Source organism: Eriocheir sinensis, chromosome 28 (assembly GCF_024679095.1).
Source record: "Eriocheir sinensis breed Jianghai 21 chromosome 28, ASM2467909v1, whole genome shotgun sequence".
NCBI lineage: Eukaryota > Metazoa > Arthropoda > Malacostraca > Decapoda > Varunidae > Eriocheir > Eriocheir sinensis.
The window spans coordinates 7769633-7792132 of NC_066536.1; the positions used below are offsets into that span (position 1 = coordinate 7769633).

A 22500-nucleotide genomic window follows, 5' to 3' on the forward strand; every position below is an offset into this window, starting at 1 on the left:
CCTCTGCTTCACCTTTCTCTCTCTCTCTCTCTCTCTCTCTCTCTCTCTCTCTCTCTCTCTCTCTCTCTCTCTCTCTCTCTCTCTCTCTCTCTCTCTCTCTCTCTCTCTCTCCATTCCATCACTTATCCGCCTGTTGCTGCTGATGCGCCGGACGACACACACACACACACACACACACACACACACACGTGTCTGGCAAGAAAAACAAAACTGTGTGTTTCTCTCTCTCTCTCTCTCTCTCTCTCTCTCTCTCTCTCTCTCTCTCTCTCTCTCTCTCTCTCTCTCTCTCTCTCTCTCTCTCTCTCTCTCTCTCATTTCCTTTTCCCACTCCTTGTCCTTATCTCTCCATTCCTGTGATTAGTAAATTTCCATATTTGAGGGCGGACGTTCGTTGGGACTTCGGAGATCGTCAGCAAGAGATAGATAACTAAGAAGATAGACAGATAAATAGATAGATAAATAGATAGGTAGAGAGATAGGTAGATTCATTGGCCACACATTACAATTCTTCTGCTGTGTTGGTCGCAAAACAGATGAATTCATGGGTAGAGTATTCATTCTCCCATGGGAAAAGAAAAAAACAAGAATTCAACGAAATCCTCCTTTTGCTCCTCCTCCTCCTGCCGGGACTCAAGGGGCTGCTAAGTATAAATGATTACGGGTGAAATTGTAATGAGCGGGGATAATTAAGGGCTCAAATTACACTCACGGGGGGGGGGTTGATGATGGTGGTGGCGGTGGTGGTGATGTGGATGGCTGCAACGGTGGTGGTGGTGGTGATGTGGATGGCTGCAACGGTGGTGGTGGTGGTGGTGATGTGGATGGCTGCAACGGTGGTGGTGGTGGTGGTGATGTGGATGGCTGCAACGGTGGTGGTGGTGGTGATGTGGATGGCTGCAACGGTGGTGGTGGTGGTGATGTGGATGGCTGCAACGGTGGTGGTGGTGGTGATGATGGTGATGCAGATGATGGTGGTGGTGTTGAGGGTGATGAGGAAAGAAAGTTTAAATATAATTAGGTGGAAAACGTTTGACTCTCACTAGCATCGTTGTCAGCACCATAAAAACCCCATTCTCATTGTCATCACCGCAGCTGTATACTCATCGTTATCATCATCAATTGTTATCATTATTGTTCTTCTTCTTCTTTTTCTTCTTCTTCTTCTTCTTCTTCTTCTTCTTATTATTATTATTATTATTATTATTATTATTATTATTATTATTGCTATTATTATTATTATTACTAGCTATTGTTATTGTTATTGCCCTTATCATTAATTAGCTTTTTTTTCTTTCAGGCTCGGAGAGTTGTCGTGAAGGCAGACACACACTGTCACCCACGAGACGGTGAGTGTTGCTTCATATCAACATCCTGCTACCCCCTCCCCCGACCAAATACTACTATACTACTACTACTACTACTTCTACTACTATATTGGATAGCGGGCAGATCAATGTTGCGGCGAAATTTAAACAGTAGACGGTGTTGTTGTTGTTGTTATTCGTGTGGTTGTTATCGGTGTTGTTGCTGCTTTATGGTACCGATCTTTGGGTAGGAATAAGACCACTCACACACAACACACCGCGACAACGAGGTCACAACTCCTTGCCTGACGTCGCGTACCTACTCACTGCTAGGTGAACAGGGGCTACACGTGAAAGAAGATAAACCCAACTTATCTTCACCCGGCCGGGGAATCGAACCCCGGTCCTTCTGATTGTGAGGCAGACGCTTTATCCACTGAGCTACCGGGCCGAATGTGTGTGTGTGTGTGTGTGTGTGTGTGTGTGTACAGAAACCAAATTATTGTCTTTTTTTTTTTTATTTTTTACATCTTTACAATGTACAATGTGTGGTATATATATGATGAGGAGGGCAACAGACACGCTGGGGGATTATTATGTCGTTGTCTCTCCTCTCTCTCTCTCCTCTCTCTCTCTCTCTCTCTCTCTCTCTCTCTCTCTCTCTCTCTCTCTCTCTCTCTCTCTCTCTCTCTCTCTCTCTCTCTCTCTCTCTCTCTTTCTCTCCTCTCTCTCTCTCTCTCGCTCTCTCTCTCTCTCTCTCTCTCTCTCTCTCTCTCTCTCTCTCTCTCTCTCTCTCTCTCTCTCTCTCTCTCTCTCTCTCTTTTCTCTCTTTTCTCTCTCTCTCTCTCTCTCTTTTCTCTCTCTCTCTCTCTCTCTCTCTCTCTCTCTCTCTCTCTCTCTCTCTCTCTCTCTCTCTCTCTCTCTCTCTCTCTCTCTCTCTCTCTCTCTCTCTCTCTCTCTCTCTCTCTCTCTCTCTCTCTCTCTCTCTCTCTCTCTCTCTCTCTCTCTCTCTCTCTCTCTCTCTCTCTCTCTCTCTCTCTCTCTCTCTCTCTCTCTCTCTCTCTCTCTCTCTCTCTCTCTCTCTCTCTGTGTGTGTGTGTGTGTGTGTGTGTGTGTTTTAAAAAGACATACATACATACAATGCAAATGTCTATCTACATACTTACATGTACATATATAGTACATATATACATACATACACATGCATGCATACATATAGACAAACAGAGACGGACAGACAGACAGACCAAGCCACTAAAAAGTCATCAGTACATTTTCTTTGAGCGTTTTCGCCTGGAATGGAAAGTTTACCCAACTCTTAATCAAACGTTAAAAAAAAAAAAAAGAGGAGGTGGAGGAGGAGCAGGTGGAGGAGGAGGGGGAAGAGGAGGAGGAAGAGGAGGAGGAGGAGGAGGAGGAGGATAGCTTCCGCTGTATTCCCTTCAATTAGGAGCCTCTTAATCAGCTCTTTCAGCCTCGCCGCCAATTAACGTCATGGCTTTAACGGGACGGAAGTCACCACCTGCCCTACGCCGGTCACCTGTCCCGTGCCTCCCGCGTCCCGGACACCTGTAATGCGAGTCCTATTTATGCACGTGCTGCAGGTTGTCGCTCCCCCTGCTTTGCCCGCGTCCAGTACTTGATGTCGATGTTGTATTGTGACTTCCTTATGTACTGTAGATTGCGTCCACCGCCCGGAATGCCTATATAGTGTGTCGGCTCTGTGTGTGTGTGTGTGTGTGTGTGTGTGTGTGTGTGTGTGTGTGTGTGTCGACTCCCTCATCGCCATCCCCATTTTCTCTGTGCCATCGGTTCCTAACCAGGGGTTCATGGACCTCAAGGAGTCCATGGCAGAATTTCAAGGGGTTCATACATAGAGATTCTAATTTTTAATTTATTATACTGGAATTAGGAGACATTTGGCTCGGAATAAAATTCATACTACTGCACACAATCCTTGAACCTGAATGCTTAAATGCTAGAATTGCTCTACATTATCTAACGGTACCAGGGGTGTCAAACTCATGGCCCACGTCATAAATTTGGCGCTTGGGATGGTCATGAGTGGCCCGCTTAACCTGTTTCGTTGTAGGGGTCCTCAGGTTAAAAACTGCCTGGAAAAGGGGAACGGGACAAAAAAGGTTGGGAACCACTGCTCTTTGCGTAATGTGGATGTTTGGGGGTGGGAAGAGAGAGAGAGAGAGAGAGAGAACAGACAAATGATTGAAAATAGAGTTGCAAAACCGCAAGTATTACAGAGGAAACTTTACCTCTCTCTCTCTCTCTCTCTCTCTCTCTCTCTCTCTCTCTCTCTCTCTCTCTCTCTCTCTCAATAGTAAAGGAAATGCGATGTGAAGCCAAGTTTATCAATGGAGGGGAGAGAGAGAGAAAGAGAGTGATAAGACTGACTTTAATCTTGCCACCCTTCTTCCGCCTCCTCTCCCTCCTTTCCTTCCTGTCTTCCTTCCTCCGTAGTCTCTCTCTCTCTCTCTCTCTCTCTCTCTCTCTCTCTCTCTCTCTCTCTCTCTCTCTCTCTCTCGTCCTTCTCCAACTCCTCCTTCTATACCTCCTCTTCTCCATCATAATCACCACCTCCACTTCTTCCCTTACCTCCTTTTCTCTCCCCTCCCTGGTACTGACAGGAGGGGAAGGAAGGGAAGGGAGGGAGGAGGAAAGCGGGGGACACACCACCACCACCACCACCACCGGCACACGCGTGGGTCACCGCGGTCGAGACTTGGCAACACTGTACAATAAGCAACAGGTAAACACACAGACCCTTTGCCCGCGAGGATTATAACACCTCGAACAAAAGAGGGCGGGGAGGCGCAGTGGGGAGCCTGCCCTCTGCCCATTGTGCCTCTGCCCCTCCCCCCTTACCACACGCCTCCCTATCTCCCTCCCCTACCTCCATTCCCCCTCCCACCTCGATCCGCAGGGTAGGGTAGGGCCGATTAGGGTGATGGGGAGGAGGTGAAGAACGAGAGGGAGGAAAGAGATGGGGAAGGAGAGAAGGCGTAAGCAACTTATGGGTAGGCGGTGGCCGAACTGGTAGCGTACTGGGCCCACATTCACCGCGTGATGGACGACGCGGGTCACCGCCGAGTGGCTTAAAACTACCCACATGCTGTCCTGAAGACCACCCATCAACCCGGACTCTAGAGGAAGCCGTCCAAGCGAATCAAGAACGAGTTCCGGGGGGCAGCATGAGCCAATGCAAGATGGCGCCACTATAAACACTCGCCTGCGCCAGAACGGGCTGGGCTGACCATCAGGCCCCACCTGGAAGAAGCCTTGGGGCGACCATCAGGCCCCACCAGGAAGATGCCTACCGGCGCAACAGGCAACGACGAATTTAGCAATATCCTTTGCATGGTGGGGAGACCAAAACTGTACCGCATATTCTAAGTGGGGTCTGACTAAACTATTGTAGAGCGGGAGTATTACATCTTTATTCTTGAATAAAAAGTTTCTTTTAATGAAGCCCAACATTCTGTTCGCTTTATTTGCTGCATCGATGCATTGCTGTGAGAATTTGAGGTTTGACGCGATTTTGACCCCCAAGTCCTTGACGCATTGAACGCTTTTGAGTTTAACGCCGCGCATTTCGTAATCGAACTTCTTATTCCTCGTTCCAACTTGAAGGACCTGGCACTTGTCTACGTTAAAGGGCATCTCCCATCTATCAGACCAAGCTGAAATTTTGTGCAAATCCTCTTGGAGGCTTTGCCTGTCTTCGTCAGTGAGAACCGAGTTACCAATCTTTGTGTAGTCTGCAAATTTACTAATGCGGTTATTGAGTCCAACATTCACGTCGTTGATGTAAATAATGAAGAGCACTGGGCCAAGAACCGAGCCCTGAGGGACGCCACTAGATAAGGACATAGCAGGGAGAGGGTTGAGGGAGGGGAGAGAGGGACGTGGGCATATAGGGGGCAAGGAGGGACATGACAGGGCGCATGGAGGAAGGGAGAGAAATATGGAGGAACAAGGGTCAAAGGACGGACCACTCAAGGACCGCCAGCCAGCCAGCCAGATAGACAGACGGGCAGACAAACATGAGCTTAAGACAAAGAAGGAGGATGAGGATGCGTGTTTTAAGGAATAAGAGGATTGGAAGGGAAAGATAACGTGAAGGGAGGTGTGGAAAGGAAGAAATAGGAGAAGGTATTGAGGGAAGTACATTGAACGAACGACGAAGAGAACGCATGGCTGACCTGACTCCTCATGACCTTAATGGGAGGAGGAGGAGGAGGAGGAGGAGGAGGGGGAGGAAGAGGAGGACGATGAGGGTAAACCATAATTAATAACAGTATCCCCGTGATGGTAAATGATGAAGGTCGTTTACCTGGGCATAAAGGAGGGAGGAGGAGGAGGAGGAGGAGAAGGAGGAGCAGGTTATCGTCTCCTGAAAGAGCGAGAGAAACACAAAGCTCTCCGTATACCCCTGTTACCCATCTCTCTCTCTCTCTCTCTCTCTCTCTCTCTCTCTCTCTCTCTCTCTCTCTCTCTCTCTCTCTCTCTCTCTCATCCCCACCACCAAAACCTCCTCCTCCTCCTCCACTTCCTTATCCTCATCCTCCTTCTTGTCCTCCTCTTCCTTGCCTTCTCGTCCTTGTCCTCCTCCTCCCCCTCGCCTCCTCCTCCTCCTCCTTCTCCTCCTCCTTTCCCTTTTCTCCTTCTGTCATCACGTGTTGTTTATCCATTTTGATTTTTCCTTGATATAATCTTTTGTTCCTTTTTCCAGGCTACAGTCCAACTCGTGATCAGGCCTTGGTGAAATACACACGCACCCACACACAAAAAAACGCACACACCGAAGTACCTAAGATGCTCTTCTTTTTCCGCAAATACTGAAAAAGTTGAAATGCTGAATGCTGAATGCTGGAATAAGGAGCAGGACAACGCGGTCCCCCGTCCAATCTATTCCATGCGGAACTGCGTTTTCTGTGATAGAAGTGCTCGGGTCGATGCTCCGACGAGGAAGACCTTTGCAAAACTGATCATCCCGCTGCTGTGCAAAATACAACGGCCAGCAACAAAGGAAAAATATTGCGCCACTTGAAAACTTTGAGTACTTTTTCTGTATGAACATGCGAAATCCTTCTCATCATCATCATCATCTCATCGACGCCTGCTCCTAGGAGTTCCCACCACGGGGATGACCACGGCAGAAGACTTTCCATCTTTCTCTATGCATACACTCCCTCCTTGCCTGCTCAAAATTTCTCAAGGATCTTTCCCCCCTCTCGCTAATGTACTCCTGTACCCTATCTCTCCATTTCATTGGAGGTCGTCCTTTAACATCCTCCCTCTATCTCACTCACATACACCCTCCTGGTCATCCTACTCTCCTCCATTTGCTCCATGTGACCAAACCACTTTAAAGCCTGTCGCTTCACTTCTTCCACCACTCCACATTTCTTCCCTTCACCCACGTGACGCATTCCAAAACGCTTATACACTCTTTCATTACTCATTCCATCCATTCTACTCACACCACATGCTCTCCTCAAATAACTCACTTTCACTGCCTGCACTCTAGACCTCTGACTTTCATTCCAGGCCCATGTTTCGCTTGCATATGTGAGGGTTGGTACTATTGCTGTATTTCTCAAATCCCTCTTTACCTCCATGCTCACATTTCTGCCATTCATGATAGCTACGTCCCAAAAAAACCTACCACCTTTCTTCCTTGCAATGCCCTTTCTCTTGTCTCTCCTTCTGTACCACCATGCTTACAGAGACACGCCAGTCCTCGTCGACAGACCGACTCGGTCGGCTAGATTTCGATTGCCGATAGAGTCGGTCTGTCGGCATCATGCTACGGGCCGCTATTATGCTAAGCCCGTGCTCCCCCGCGCAGGGAGGGAGCATTTTTGCCCTCTTAACGGGCCGTCTTCGGACAAAGGCCCGTTCCCCTAGTGATACTAGGGGTAAATCTCTAACAAGCATGCTTACACATAACTGATCCCATTTCTTCGCCATTCAAAATTACTTTGCATTCTTTTTCACATTCAATTCCCACTCTATATGGGCATACAAAATCTACAACCTCACTTCTACTTCGCTCACAAACCATCACTTTACTTTTGTTGACATTTACTTTCAGCTTTCTCCTTTTATATATACTATCAAACACACTGACTTTCTGTCACTTTCATTTTCTGCAGTGAGCACCGTGTCATCAACAAATAAGATTGAATTCATCAACCACTTCCTTCCCTCAGCATACATTTTTACTTCAACTTCCCCAACTTTGCCCTTCATTTCTCTCATAACACCATCCATATAAATATTGAACAACCATGGTGACATGACACACCCCTGCCTCAAGCCCACTTTTATCTCAAAATGTTCACTTGTTTCTCCACTAATTTTGACACATGCGGATACATCCTCACAGATAGACTTTATTACATTAAGCAGTTTTCCTCCCACACCATATATCTTTGAAAGGTCCCACAATGCCAGCCAATCGACTCTGTCATAACCTTTTTCTAAATCTATGAAGGCAGTGTATAGTTTTTTTTTCCATTTGCTAATATTTTTTCTACTACCATCCTGAAGGAAAATATCTGATCCACACATCCCCTTCCCTTCCTAGCTGAAGCCTCCTTGTTCTTCACTGATTTTCTCTTCTGTAAGTCTTTGCACCCTCTCTATTATGACTCTTCCATATACCTTTCGTGGTATACTCTGCAGACTTATACCTCTATAGCCTCCCACACTCCCCTCTCCTTCCCTTCTCCTTGTAAACTGGGACAATGATGGCTTTTGTCCAGTCTGCTGGCACCCCCCCCCCATCCATGCCACTTCACATATCTTGACCATCCATTTAGCAACTACATCTCCTCCACACTTTAACATTTCTGCTGTAATTCCATTAATTCCTGCTGCCTTTCCATTTTTTAATCTTTTTTATTGCATGATTTACTTCTTCATAAGTTATACTTTCTTTTTTATATACTCCTCCTCTACCTCCACTCAAAATTACTGCTGTTACAACCGCTGGACCCTCATCTTCAAAATTCATTAAGTTTTTGAAATATTCGCTCCATTTCTCTTTCACAGCTTCCCCGTCTTTCAACATCTTTCCATTCTCATCCATAACTTCATTTATTTTACTTGAGGAGATATTTTCTGCATTTCTTTCGCTTTTTACTTCTTTCCAATATGATTTTCTGTTCCCTTTATATTTTTCACTTAGTGTTTTCCCAAAGTCTTCATCAACTCTCTTCTTACTTTCTTTTATTGCTTGTTTCAATTTCATTTTGGATTCTCTATATTTCATTTTCCTTTCCCTTTTTACTTGCTCAGCCACATTTCTTTCTTGAGTTTTCTTAAAAAGTTCCCTTTTCTCTTTCACTATCCTCCTTATCTCTTCTGTCCACCATGAATTTCCTTTTCTTTTTCCATCCCTCACCACTTTCATCCCTAACAATTTTTTTTTTGTAGTTAACATTAGTTCTTTGAATGTTCCAAAAACTTTTCTTCAACATCTGTACTATCCTTCTCGACCTGCGAAAATATTAGAAATTGTTCAGTTTGTGTTCGACTTTGGTTTGTATGGCGACATTAAGTTTTTAAGGTGACAGTAAAAGCCTCCACAGGGGCAGAGACACCCAGAGACACGGCAGTCCTCGTCGACGGACAGACTTGGTCAGCTTTTAGGAGGGAGCAATCTCTCTGACGGGCTCCCAAGTAGTTTTTTTTTTTTTTTCATGTCATTGTCGTTATATATAAGAACACGTTAAACAAAAACGTGTTTGATGCAAATTAGAATGATAAAAATAGACATAAAACACCAGACTCCTCAACGAAAGAAACAGACTTACGAACGAACACAAATCGAGAGGCAGACAGACAGACAGACAGGCAAGACACCCCAAAACGGACTTAACGCACAATGATGTAATCAATGCTGTCACCACGCCGGGCCGTCCACGCGCCCGCCAAGCCGTAACACACACCGCCCGGTTGTGAACGCGCCTTAACCCTTTGGCTGCGATTGGGCATTTTTGGGTTTTTTCAAGGTTGCGTCATATACCCTCAAAAAAAGAAAATGAACCAATTGGCTTTATATGATTTTTACATCGAGAAAAGACCTTACCTTTTTCGTAAATGACATTTATTTTTCTTAGAAAATGTGTGAAGTTTTGAAAAAAGTCCAAAATTGTTACAGAACTGGCAAAAAAAATGATGAAATATATCCTGCTGAAATGTAAAATACTTCATTCACTTCACTGTTTGGGGACTTAGACTAAAGAAAAGGTTTGTAAATTGGTGTTGCTGCCATATTGTGACACTTTACTCAGTGCAAAACCTTTTTTTCTTGATATAAAGTTGTCACCATTTATGTAAAATTTCCTTGGAGGAAAGACGGAAAATCAAACAAATTTCTTACCACATAACATTTATTACATGAAAAAAATATTCTGAAATTATATCCTATAAAATTCAATTCATCAGACATATAAATTGCAACAATGTACCAAATATAGAAAAATATAGCTCAAAAATTTCTTCAGGAAACAGTTTTATAAACATTGATAGGGTGAGAGATTTTCAATACCTCCCCTTCCATGATTATTTGTGAAATATATCATGTTCTGTAATTCAGTGGGGCTCTCTGAAGTAACACTTTATGCCAAATCATGTTTACATGCTCCTTACTTGAAGGAATCTTGGTGGAGGGAGCAACAGTATCCTCCTCTTCTAACTCCACACTATTATCATTGAAGTCATCCTCAGCCTCATGCAGCCAGTCATCAGTTTTTTCCTCAGACATTTCATCTTCATTTTCACTGTCTGATGCTCTTAGTTCTCAAGTGTTCTTTGAATTTCTTCATCTGTCTTGAGAAATTTAGTCATCTTCCTTGCTTACTCCATGGTAATCTTGAAAACAAATATATGTATATGTGTAATAAAAAAGGACATCGTACATGTATGCAAGAGACAATAGTTATCACCATCCTAGTCTAGCCCAAGGAACATGCACGCAAGAAAGAGACAACAGTTATAATCAGCCTAGTCTAGCCTAGGCCATATAAAAGAGACTTACAATATAAAAGAGACTTGTCTAGCCTAGGTTTTGTAAAATGAGAGAGAAGGAGAGTGAGAAAGAGAATTAGACATGTATACATGCATTATACATAAGTATCTATGTGTGCGCACATATTGTTTTAATAAAATGGCCCTTTTCATAGAGTTAAATGCCCAGTTAAAAACCTTACGTCTTTATTCAAGGTCACACTAATACATCTTCGTTTGTTTACATCATATATGCTTATATAACAATCAGGCATTGTTTATGAGACAAATGCAATAATATAATTGATAAAACTTACCTCTGTTATGAGCAGAAATACAAGGAAGTTGTGATAGAAGAAGTTCATCACACACGTGGGCGCCGATCAGCTGTAGCATTGTTTGTTTACTGTTCCCTATGCCGTCGGCAGACAGTTGTAGCTATCGACCTGTGGCTTTCTGTGTGTACTTTTAGATGAAAACGGATCAATAATCTAAATGGAAAACATTTTTATACCGATGGTGACTATAGTCGACTTTCGCAACCTGGCGCAATCACTCCAGGCGACTATAGTCGAGTACCGCAGCCAAAGGGTTTTAAGGACAGACGCACAGACACACAGACAGACAGAGGAAAGTACACAGGACAACAGAAGAGACAGTTAGTACAGGGGGACAGGTGAATGCGAGGAGAGGCACGAGGGGGCACAGAGCAGGCTGATGATGATGATGTTTGGGGACCTAATAAGAAAATAAAAGATGAGGGAAACGTACTCGTATAAGGAGGGAGAATTATCATCCTCCCTCTCTCACACACACACACACACACACACACACACACACACACACACACACACACACACACACACACACACACACACACACACACACACACACACACACACACACACACACACACACACACACACACACACACACACACACACACACACACACACACACACTCACACTCACACTCACACTCACACACACACACACACACTCACACACACACTCTCACACAGGGAGGTCAAAACCGCCAGAGCAAACTGTTATCCTGAAAAAATACACCATCTTAAATAGGCCAGCAACAGACAGTGGTATCACAAGGTCAGGTCTCTTTGTGGACTCGGCAAACATTCACCCTCCTTCCCTTGCACTTCACATTTATCACCTGACCGGGCGGCCGAGGAGATAAATACCCATTTCGCGGGTATCTGTCAAAGCCTCCCAAAACTTGATCTCACCGCCCTCCCCGCTTACCTACCATCCCCCTCCCCATCCCCCTCCGTCCAGGAGGTTGACGTTTTCAATAAATTAAAGAAATTAAGGACGCACAGAGCTACCACGCCCACTGACCTCCCAATCAAAATCTATAAGGAATTTGCCCCTGAACTTGCCACCCCCATTTGCTCCATAATAAATGCTTCACTTGAACAAAACACTTGCCCTAGCGACTGGAAAACTTCCTTTGTCACTCCCATCCCCAAAATTTCCAGCCCACAGTCCCTTAATGACCTAAGGCCAATCGCCATCATGCCCATTCCCAGCCTCATTTGTGAAGATTTTATTTTTAACTGGGCTTATGATGATATTAGTAGCCTCAAAGACATCCAACAATTTGGCAACATGAAGCACTCCTCCACCACTCATTTCCTGGTCAGCTTTCTAGATTTCATACACAGCCACCTGGACAAACGAGACACCTCCCTTGCCCTTGCTTTTGTCGACTTCAGGAAAGCTTTTGACCTTGTAGACCACACTGTTGTCATTACTAAGGCCATTGAGCTGGGGCTTCACCCTAATTTAATATCGTGGCTGACTGATTTCCTCAGTGCACGCCAGCAAGTAGTTCGCTCCCAGGGCTCGGTCTCCACTCCTCTTGAGCTGACGTGCGGCGTCCCGTAAGGCACCAAAATGGGTCCGCTTTGCTTCTTGGTGCTCATTAACAACGCCCTCATGGACACACAGCATCGCTGGAAATATGTTGACGACAGCACCTTGGGCGTCCCCGTCAGCAACAGGGATCCTGACTATGCACCTCTTCGACAACCTTCAGGCATGGACGATTGACAACAGTGCCACTATCAGCCACACCAAGACCATGGTGATGCACGTTTGCACGTCCAAGAGAGATGTGCCACCTCCGCTGCTGTCTATTGGCTCACACCACCTCCAGGTCGTCCAGTCCACCAAACTACTAGGCATCACTGTGGACTACCAGCTCAACTGGAAGCTCCACGTCTCCAACACCGTAAGAGCAGCCTCCTACAAGCTGTACATGCTGCGTAGACTCAGAACGCTGGGGGCACCAGCTGCTGAGCTGTGCAGTATTTATTCATCATTCATATTGCCAAAGCTAATGTATGCCTCCCCGGCGTGGTCTTCGTCCCTTATCCTCACCCAACAACAGCAGCTTGAGAGGGTTCAAAAGAGGGCATTCAGGGTCATTTTAGGCCCTGACTACCGCACCTACGACAATGCCCTGGCCACCCTGAGTCTCCCTAGGCTCTCTGACAGGCACCAGGACGCCCTCAGAAAATTCGGAATCTCCCTGCTTCTTCATCCTCGCCTTCGCCACCATCTGCCACGCGACGCGCCTCCTCACACCCGCTTCACCAGACACCACAACATACTCAACCCCTTCAGAGCGCCGCGAACCGACCGTTACAAACGTAGCGCAGTGCCCGCGATGGTGCGGATGATAAACAATGCCCAGTGACAGTCATACCCAAAGGGCCGCGGTGGAGTTTAGCACCTCGCCGCTACCCCTCCAAGTTCCCCCTTCACACCACCCTCCCTCTCCCTTATGTCTCTATTTTTAGCTCTCCCAAACCACCCCCCACCCTCTCCCTCCCTCTAGTGTAGCCTATTTACTAGTAGTTTCTTGTATTTTTAATTTGTATATTTTCAGCCTGACGGCTGCCTTACATTAATAAACCTATTATTATTATTATTATTATTATTATTATTATTATTATTATTATTACACACACACACACACACACACACACACACACACACACACACACACACACACACACACACACACACACACACACACACACACACACACACACACACACACACACACACACACACACACACACACACACACACACACACACACACACTCACACACACACACACACACACACACACACACACACACACACACACACACACACACACACACACACACACATCTCAGCTTATCGCCTTCGTCATTATCATTACACTTCCTCTGTCTCCTCTTTCCTCCACTCTCTCTCTCTCTCTCTCTCTCTCTCTCTCTCTCTCTCTCTCTCTCTCTCTCTCTCTCTCTCTCTCTCTCTCTCTCTCTCTCTCTCTCTCTCTCTCTCTCTCTCTCTCTCATACATTAACACTATGAAATTATTTATTTATTTATTTGTTTATTGTATTACGTCACAATTTTCACAAACAATGGTGAGATGGGTTTTCTTTCCCCTTATTCTTCGCTAACACTCAGCTGTCACCTTCCTCTACTAAACATCCTCTGTCTTTCCTTAACTCAAACTCGACTCTGTATCGTCTCCACCAGTTCTTTTCCCCCTCCCAGATGCTGTCCATACACAAGGGCTTTTTGGTCTGCCCTTGTAAGCATGGAGTATGCTTTGGATGTCTTCACCTCTTAAATTCCTCCGCAGTGTTGCATATCTTTCTTTCCTCTATCGTTATTGTCATGCTGACTGCTCTTCTGAACCATCATCAGGCATCTAGTTGAGAGAGATGACATAATATTAAACGTGACTCACAGAATCATGCGTGTCAAATAAGAAACATAAAACACTGAATTAAAAGCTAAAAGTTGAGAAATTAAACGATCACAAGGCTCTTAAAAACACACACACTCCTAAAACATGAACTAATAATATATATATATATATATATATATTTATATATATATATATATATATATATATATATATATATATATATATATATATATATATATATATATATATATATTTATATATATATATATATATGAGACTGGGGGAGCAAGCTGTTGAAAGTAAGAACGGGAACCCTGAAGGTAAATATGAGGACAGGGACCAGGGAGGCCAGAGCTGTGGCTGCAGGACAGGTGACAATAACAGGCAGAGAGGAATGGGATAGGAGGACAGAGGAGGACAGTTGGGCAATCTGTTCAGTATTGGGGCTGCATGGAGACAGGAAACAGAAAAAAATTGTAACGATAACAAAAGTGTGCCTAACGCAGCGCTGGGAACAAAGGGCACAGATGCTTCAATAAGTAAGTACACGGAAAAGGACAGAAAATGGGCGATTCAAGCAACAAAACCGAAAATTATAGTGCGACAGAGTACTGTAGTGAGGAGAGACAAATAATATAATGCCATTGACAAGCAGTGCGTGTGAATAAGCAGAGGAGAGGACCAAGAGGAGGACCTACGAGGCGATACAAAGCGATACAGGTCAAAAGAAGAAGAAGAACTATGGCGTTACTCGAGCGTCTGTCTGTACGAACCTGACGAAATTCTTTACCTTTAAATATTTTCCTTATCTCCTTATAGCTTATCCTATTCATGTATAGTTATTTTTTTTTATAAGTATGAGCATGTGTTGGTAAGGGTATGAAGGTATGTGTTTGGGTATGAATAGCGCTAAAGACTAAAATATTATACGCCGTGAAATTGCGTTAAAATCATCTGGTTCGTTCGCAGATTCATCCCCTAGTGCTCCTTATTTTCCTACTTTCCTGTCGTTATTGAATATTTCCGATGCGTTCCTTATATATTAAACTCCATAATCTGAAATTTATAAGTTTATTTCAGTATAGAAGAACAGCCTACACCCTCGTCTTCAAGGATAAAACACTTTTGAAAATTAAATCCCGACGCGGGGTTGAAGCCGTTAAGATGGAGGATGAAGAGACCGTATTTACCCATCCATATTCTCCTTTGTTTCCTCTGTATTCCTTACGTATCCTATAACGATACTCCCACTCATATTCAACTTTAACGCTCTGCCCACCTAACCCAGTAAATCAGAAGAACTTAAACCCTCGCAATCACAGTTAAAAGACCACTTATATTTCACATTCATGCCTGGAGATGTGGAAGTTTGGTCAAGGTGTGGCTCCACGCGCCGTTCCACCCTCATGAGTTGCCACACCCTGATCTGCACATGCGTTGGTTTTGTTGACACGCACAAGGTACAGATCGATGTTCACACGCTTACTATCTGTTCCCCTGACAACCCAGATGACCATTGAAGTCTCCGGCAGTCATCGTTTCCAGTTCCCTTCTCATTCCCTGCCTCGTCAGCTTCCTTCCTCCTTGTTATTACTTCGGAAACGCACGAAGTCAAACTGTTCCCCTAAAAACCCTCATGACCACTGAAGTCTCCGGCAATCATTAGGGCCTCCTGTTGTTTGTCTTCAATCATCATTTCCAGGTATTTTCTCATTCCCCGCGTTGTTTCCTTCCTTCCTCCCTGTTGTTAATTGTGAAACGTCAACTGTCACTCCACTGTTCTTGCAATATATATGTCACATGCAAGAGGTCTGCGTTTGTGTTTTGTTTCTCTATCTCCAGCCCTCAACATCAACCCTCCCCCTTCTTCTCTTTCTGCCCTGCGTGTGGTGCATGTATTGTGCTGTCTCGCTTTGATTCTTTCTTGAGCAGTGTTTCCGTCTAAAATAGGATTGTCTCCTCACCCCCTTTTCCAAGACTGTCTCCTCACCCCCTTTTCCAAGACTGTCTCCTCACCCCCTTTTCCAAGACTGTCTCCTCACCCCCTTTTCCAAGATTGTCTCCTCACCCCCTTTTCCAAGACTGTCTCCTCACCCCCTTTTCCAAGATCGTCTCCTCACCCCCTTTTCCAAGACTGTCTCCTCACCCCCTTTTCCAAGATTGTCTCCTCACCCGCTTTTCCAAGACTGTCTCCTCACCCCTTTTCCAAGACTGTCTCTCACCCTTTTCCAAGATTGTCTCCTCACCCTTTTCCAAGACTTTTCCAAGACTGTCTCCTCACCCCCTTTTCCAAGATTGTCTCCTCACCCCCTTTTCCAAGATTGTCTCCTCACCCCCTTTTTCAAGATCGTCTCCTCACCCCCTTTTCCAAGATTGTCTCCTCACCCCCTTTTCCAAGATTGTCTCCTCACCCCCTTTTCCAAGATTGTCTCCTCACCTCCTTTTTCAAGATTGTCTCCTCACCCCCTTTTCCAAGATCGTCTCCTCACCCCCTTTTCCAAGACTGTCTCCTCACCCCCTTTTCCAAGATCGTCTCCTCACCCCCTTTTTCAATATCGTCTCCTCACCCCCTTTTTCAAGATTGTCTCCTCACCCCCTTTTCCAAGACTGTCTCCTCACCCCTTTTTCAAGATTGTCTCCTCACCCCTTTTCCAAGACGGTCTCCTCACCCCCTTTTCCAAGACTGTCTCCTCACCCCCTTTTCCAAGATTGTCTCCTCACCCCCTTTTCCAAGATTGTCTCCTCACCCCCTTTTCCAAGACTGTCTCCTCACCCCCTTTTCCAAGATTGTCTCCTCCCCCCCTTTTCCAAGATTGTCTCCTCACCCCCTTTTCCAAGATTGTCTCCTCACCCCCTTTTCCACTTCCCCATGCAGCCTTGGCGCAGTCTTGACCCTTGCCTATTAATACATTTTATCATCAACTGATTTTCTCTTTGTTTACTTTCGTCACCTCATCAGCTGTTCCCTCGCCTTTACCTCCATCCCTCCTCCTCCTCCTCCTCCCCCCTCCAGATACACTATTCCCTGTCCGCTGCGATTGGCACGGATTTTGCCTTCACTGGTAGCCTGGTAAAATACAGTCCAAGGTCTTTCTCTGCCTCTGTGGTGGATAGTGGAGTGTTTCCCATGTGGTATTGGTATGCTGGATATCCGCTCCCAGATGCAGGACTTTACATTTTTCTTCACTGAATTGGAGCAGCCACTTTTTGTTCCATTCATGTAGCTTGGTGATGTAAGCAATATGAGCGCTGAAGTCATCCTCAAACTTTACTTGGCACTAGTTAGACCTCATCTCGATTATGCAGCTCAGTTCTGGTCCCCCTACTATAGAATGGATATCAAGATATTAGAATCTGTACAGAGGAGGATGACAAAGATGATTCAGGGGGTGAGAAACTTGCCTTATGAAGACAGGCTGAAGCAGTTAAATCTACACTCGCTAGAAAGGCGAAGGTTGCGAGGAGACTTGATCGAAGTCTATAAATGGATGAAGGGATTTAATAAAGGGGATGTCAAAAAGAGTTTGATAGTAAAAGAGCCGGGGAGGACGCGTAGCAATGGTTTTAATATAGACAAATTCAGATTTAACAAAGACATAGGCAAGACTTGGTTCACCAATAGAGTGGTGGACGAATGGAACAGGCTTGGGTGCCAATACCGTAGATACATTCAAGAAGAGGTTAGATAAAGCCATGGATGGTGAGGTAAGGTGGGGTTGAGTGTACAGGAGCTGCCTTGTATAGGCCAACCGGTCTCTTGCAGACTCCTTACGTTCTTATGTTCTTATGTTCTCTCTCTCTCTCTCTCTCTCTCTCTCTCTCTCTCTCTCTCTCTCTCTCTCTGATGCTTTCTTCCATTCTCTCTAGTGCCCTCTTTATCATCTCCTTTTCTCCCATCCTCTTTCTATATGTTTATCATCTTATCCATCAACCTCTTGTTTTAGTCTGAGATTTTTAGTTCCTCTCTCATCTCTGTTACACTCCCTTTGTTTAATTTTCTAATTCTTCAGCCATTTCTTTATTCTCACTCCTTATCTGTTTTAGCTCTTGTGAATTTTTTTCCTTACCTTTGTTTCACATATCCTGCCGAACCACAGCCATCCATTTTGCTCCTGCAGGTGTTGGTAAATGACCAGCCCAATCCAGCACACTGCAGGCCCTTGTCCTCCTTTCTCCCACATCTCCCACATCATCCTCCTTCCTTGAGGCTTCGTCATCTCTCACACAGTCTGCACATTTCCCATCTTTGTCCAGGTGAGCAAAATTACCACATGAGCCGCATTTTTTCTTCCTCGTCCCGTCTTTACTTCTGCAGGCCTTGGTGCCTGCTGGTTGCTGCTGCTTCTTTTATACAAATAGCATACAAAATGCATGAGTAAACCCACTTCTCTTCTCCTCCGCTGCCCTTCTCCTCACGCTCTGGTATCCCTCAAGTACTCCTCGCCTTCAGCGTTTCCGCGGAAAATCATAAGAAAAGTGTACAGACGAAAAACGTGACGCCGCCGTCCACCATAACAAGCCGCAGCCCCGCCCACCAGCGGCGCCAGCCAATACCAGAGTGCCGACTAGAGTAGGGTTCCCTATGTACTGGGAGAGTAGCGACATAGGGCGTACCCATGCTGGGCTAACGGGCGCCATTTTCTGCCCAGCCGATTGACTGACTCCCACGCAGTTATTCCCACAGCTGACGGCTGCTTGCTGATGTGAGTGGCCGTGATGCCGTGTTGTTCTGCTTGTGGGTGCAGCAGTCGACAGCAGAAAGGGTTTAAAGTGTCCATATTCTCCTACTCCTAAAAGAAGGAAAATATGGAGGAATAAAGCCAGTTGGGTAGCTGTCCTGAAGACCACCCATCAATTCGGACCCTAGAAGAAACCGTCCAGTGAATCAAGAATGAGTTCCGGGGGACAGCATGAGCCAAGCATAACTGGCGCCACTGTAAAAAATTGCCTGCGCCACAACGGCCTGGGGCCGATCATGCATCTGGCCCCTGAAGAAAGCCTATCGGCGCTACAGGCGAGAATGTAAAAAAAAAAAAAAAAAAAAAAAAAGTCGTCTGGGGTGGGAGCCAACGTCGCACCAGTCTTACGTGCGGTATGTTTTATGAATGGTGGAGGCTCATTTCTGTTTGCGGTAGGAAGAAGAGAACTGTCAAATGTAAGACGGAAATAAATACTAAAGGAGATTAAAGCATCAGTCCAGGTTAATATTTGACTATAATTTGAGGATAATAATTGAGAATAGAGAATATTTTCCAAAGAAGTGATGATTCACAAATCACTCACTTTTCTCCAAAACATGTGCATAATATAGTTGTTTATGGTTAATTATGTGCATGTGGTCCTGCATGTACACTGTTATATATCCTGTTCTTGTGTGTGGACTGTGTGTTATGCCCATGCACCTACTTGGAGTAAAGTAGTAGTGTTCACAAAATAATATGTCCTGCGCTCTTCATACCTAGGTACGTATAGCCTAACTTTATCCTGTCCTATGATATTATGTCCATGGTTATGTTTACTCTTCGTAGGTTTTTATTACCACATGTCTCGTGTTTCTATACGCGTATTTTAACGTGTGCATTATCCGCACAGCTCAACTTCTTATACACTTTCTAGCTCAGGTAGTTATGAAAACGATGATGGGGAGTTCCTTGCTGAGTTTTTAGATGATGACTTTAAAAGTTCTCGCAAGTCTGAAGGCAGCATCAACTTGCATGCTAACTGCATGCCTCCCCCTTCCCGCGGCCCGCTGCACTCGACTATCTACTCCAGCTTATCCCTATACTGTCCAAACCCCTTATGCAAGAGTTAACCAGCATCTTCATTCTTTCATCCCCTTAACTGATAAACTCTGGAACAGCCTTCCTTCATCTGTACTTCATCCGGCCTATGACTTGACCGCTTTCAAGAGTAGGGTATCAAGACACCTTTCCACCCGAAATTGACCTCTCTTTTGGCTACTTTAAACTGTAGCGCAACGCCGCAGACTGGCCCAGGACGGGAAGCGCGCCGCAACCGTCTCTGGTGAGTGAGCAGTAGGCGGTGAGGTAAGGGGATCTGGCGCACGGCCGAGGCGGTGAAAGAATCGCTGAGTGGTGTGGAGGGTGAGGTGGGCGGCTAAATCAGTCGCCGAAGAGGAAGAGGAATCGTCAGGGGGTGGGGGGTGGGGGATGATGGGGGGAGGGACTTCGTGACCAACGGGGGGAGAAGCCGTCGCAGGGGGGGAGGGGTCGTGTTGAGCCTGACGAGGGGAAGAAGGGAGTCAAGAATGACTTGTGCTTCCCCCTCCCCCCATTCACCCACCTTTCTGTATCATACACGCAAACCAACAAACACACAAACATTAACTATATGCCCGATAACCTCTTTCGCCCCTCCCTTCTCCCTCCGCCTCGTTACTTTTCCTCCATCCTCCTTCGCCCCCCCCCCCTCCCCCGCCAGCGCCCTCGATAAAGCTAGGAGGACAGTGAGGAAGGAGGGGACAACCTCTTCCCCGAACTGCACGGCGAGGGGACCGAGGGGAAGTGAGGGGGGGAGGAGGGGAGGCGCCGGGAGTTCTTCTTCTTTAGGATTTACCCCCTAAATACGGGGACAGGGCCTTTGCACAAGGCGGCCCTGTAACGGGGGGTGGGCAATTTAAGTCCCGGCGGGTGTAGGGACGCCTCCGCCGCCGCCACAGCCACGGGTAACAGCCGGCGAGAAGCGACGGAGGCACGGCTCTGAACAGGCGCCCAGTCGCCGGAAGTTGAGTCAGAGAGAGAGAGAGAGAGAGAGAGAGAGAGCACCCTCCCTCCTTCGTGCCTCGCCCTCTCACCGATTTCTGTCTCCCACTTTTCTCCCCTTCCCCCTCGTTCCTCTTATCCCTCTGAGTAGTGGTGGGTGAAGAGGAGGAGGAGGAGAAAGAGGAAAAGGAGGAGAAGGAAAAAGGAAGGAAGAACTCATTGCACTTAATTTCCTTCTTTCCATTTTCATTTTGCAATACAAGTTTTATTCCTGATCAAATATTTGGTACCATTCGTTCTTCATGTGTGAAAACAAAAACATATCAAAGAATCTTGCACTGAAGGAAAAGAAGGTACTGCCAAAAGCCTCTACATTTATTTAAAGAACCATTAAAGCAACAGCCGGTATAGGTTGGCCTGCTGTCAGCGTCACGCGGTACAGCACATTCTCGGTGAAGTAGTACAGGCACAGATCATCCCTCCGGCCTCTCCCTCCGCGCCGTGGCGTGGGCTGGAGGCGGCGGGCGGCGGCCACGTCTGTCATAAGAACATCAAACCGTAAGAAGTCTGCAAGAGGCAGGTTGGCCAATACAAGGCAGCTACTGTAAGCCTAAGCTCACCTAACCTCACTATTCATGAATTTATCCAACGTCTTCTTGAATGTATCTATGGTATTGGCACCCACAACACGACTGCCAAGTCTGTTCCAGTGTATTGGTAAACCAATTCTTGCCTATGTCTTTGTTGAATCTGAATTTATCCAACTTAATACCATTGTTACGTTTCCTACCTGGCTCATTAACAATCAAAACCCTATTAACATCCCCTTTATTAAAGCCCTTCATCCATTTATAAACCTCGGTCAAATTTCCTCGCAACCTTCGCCTTTCTCGAGCTAGTGTAGATTTAAATGTTTCAGTCTGTCTTCATAAGGCAAGTTTATCACCCCCTGAATCATCTTTGTCATCCTCCTCTGTACAGATTCTAACATCTTGATATCCATTCTACAGTAGGGGGACCAGAATTGAACCGTATAATCAAGATGAGCTCTAACTAGTGCTAAGTAAGGCTTGAGGATGACTTCAGCGTCGTGTGTGTGTGTGTGTGTGTGTGTGTGTGTGTGTGTGTGTGTGAGTGTGTGTGTGTGTATGTGTGTGTGTGTGTGTGTGTGTGTGTGTGTGTGTGTGTGTGTGTGTGTGTGTGTGTGTGTGTGTGTGTGTGTGTGTGTGTGTGTGTGTGTGTGTGTGTGTGTGTGTGTGTGTGTGTGTGTGTGTGTGTGTGTGTGTGTGTGTGTGTGTGTGTGTGTGTGTGTGTGTGTGTGTGTGTGTGTGTGTGTGTGTGTGTGTGTGTGTGTGTGTGTGTGTGTGTGTGTGTGTGTGTGTGTGTGTGTGTGTGTGAGTGTGTGTGTGTATATGTGTGTGTGTGTGTGTGTTGGCCAAAGAGATTGCAGATGCCTTGGATGAACAATATAACTCAGTTTACAGCAAACCACTATGTAACACAACTGCATACCAACCATCACAGAATAGAGAAGGCCCACAACTAGAAGACATAGAATTCAACAAGGAAGATATAGAGCAGGCCATTGCAGCAATAAATACATTCTCTGCTGCAGGACCAGATATGGTTCCAGCTATACTCCTGAAAAAGTGCTCACACACTCTTTCCACTTCGTTGTACATACTATGGCGTACTTCATTAGATGCA

The 22500-nt window shown here is 45.8% G+C and overlaps 2 protein-coding genes across 3 annotated transcripts in view; one reads left to right on the forward strand and one right to left on the reverse strand.

Moving 5' to 3' along the window:
• The window catches only part of LOC127004454 (transmembrane protein 87A-like), a 104466-nt gene that overhangs the window by 31796 nt on the left and 50170 nt on the right, over nucleotides 1-22500 (forward strand). For both annotated transcript variants that reach the window (XM_050872180.1, XM_050872181.1), the window contains exon 2: nucleotides 1298-1346. The gene's annotated coding sequence lies outside the window, so the exon portion shown is untranslated. The remainder of the gene's footprint in view (nucleotides 1-1297; nucleotides 1347-22500) is intronic.
• LOC127004456 (uncharacterized) overlaps nucleotides 20258-22500 on the reverse strand; it is a 24731-nt gene continuing 22488 nt past the window's right edge. Inside the window, exon 2 of the mRNA XM_050872195.1 lies at nucleotides 20258-21330. The gene's annotated coding sequence lies outside the window, so the exon portion shown is untranslated. The remainder of the gene's footprint in view (nucleotides 21331-22500) is intronic.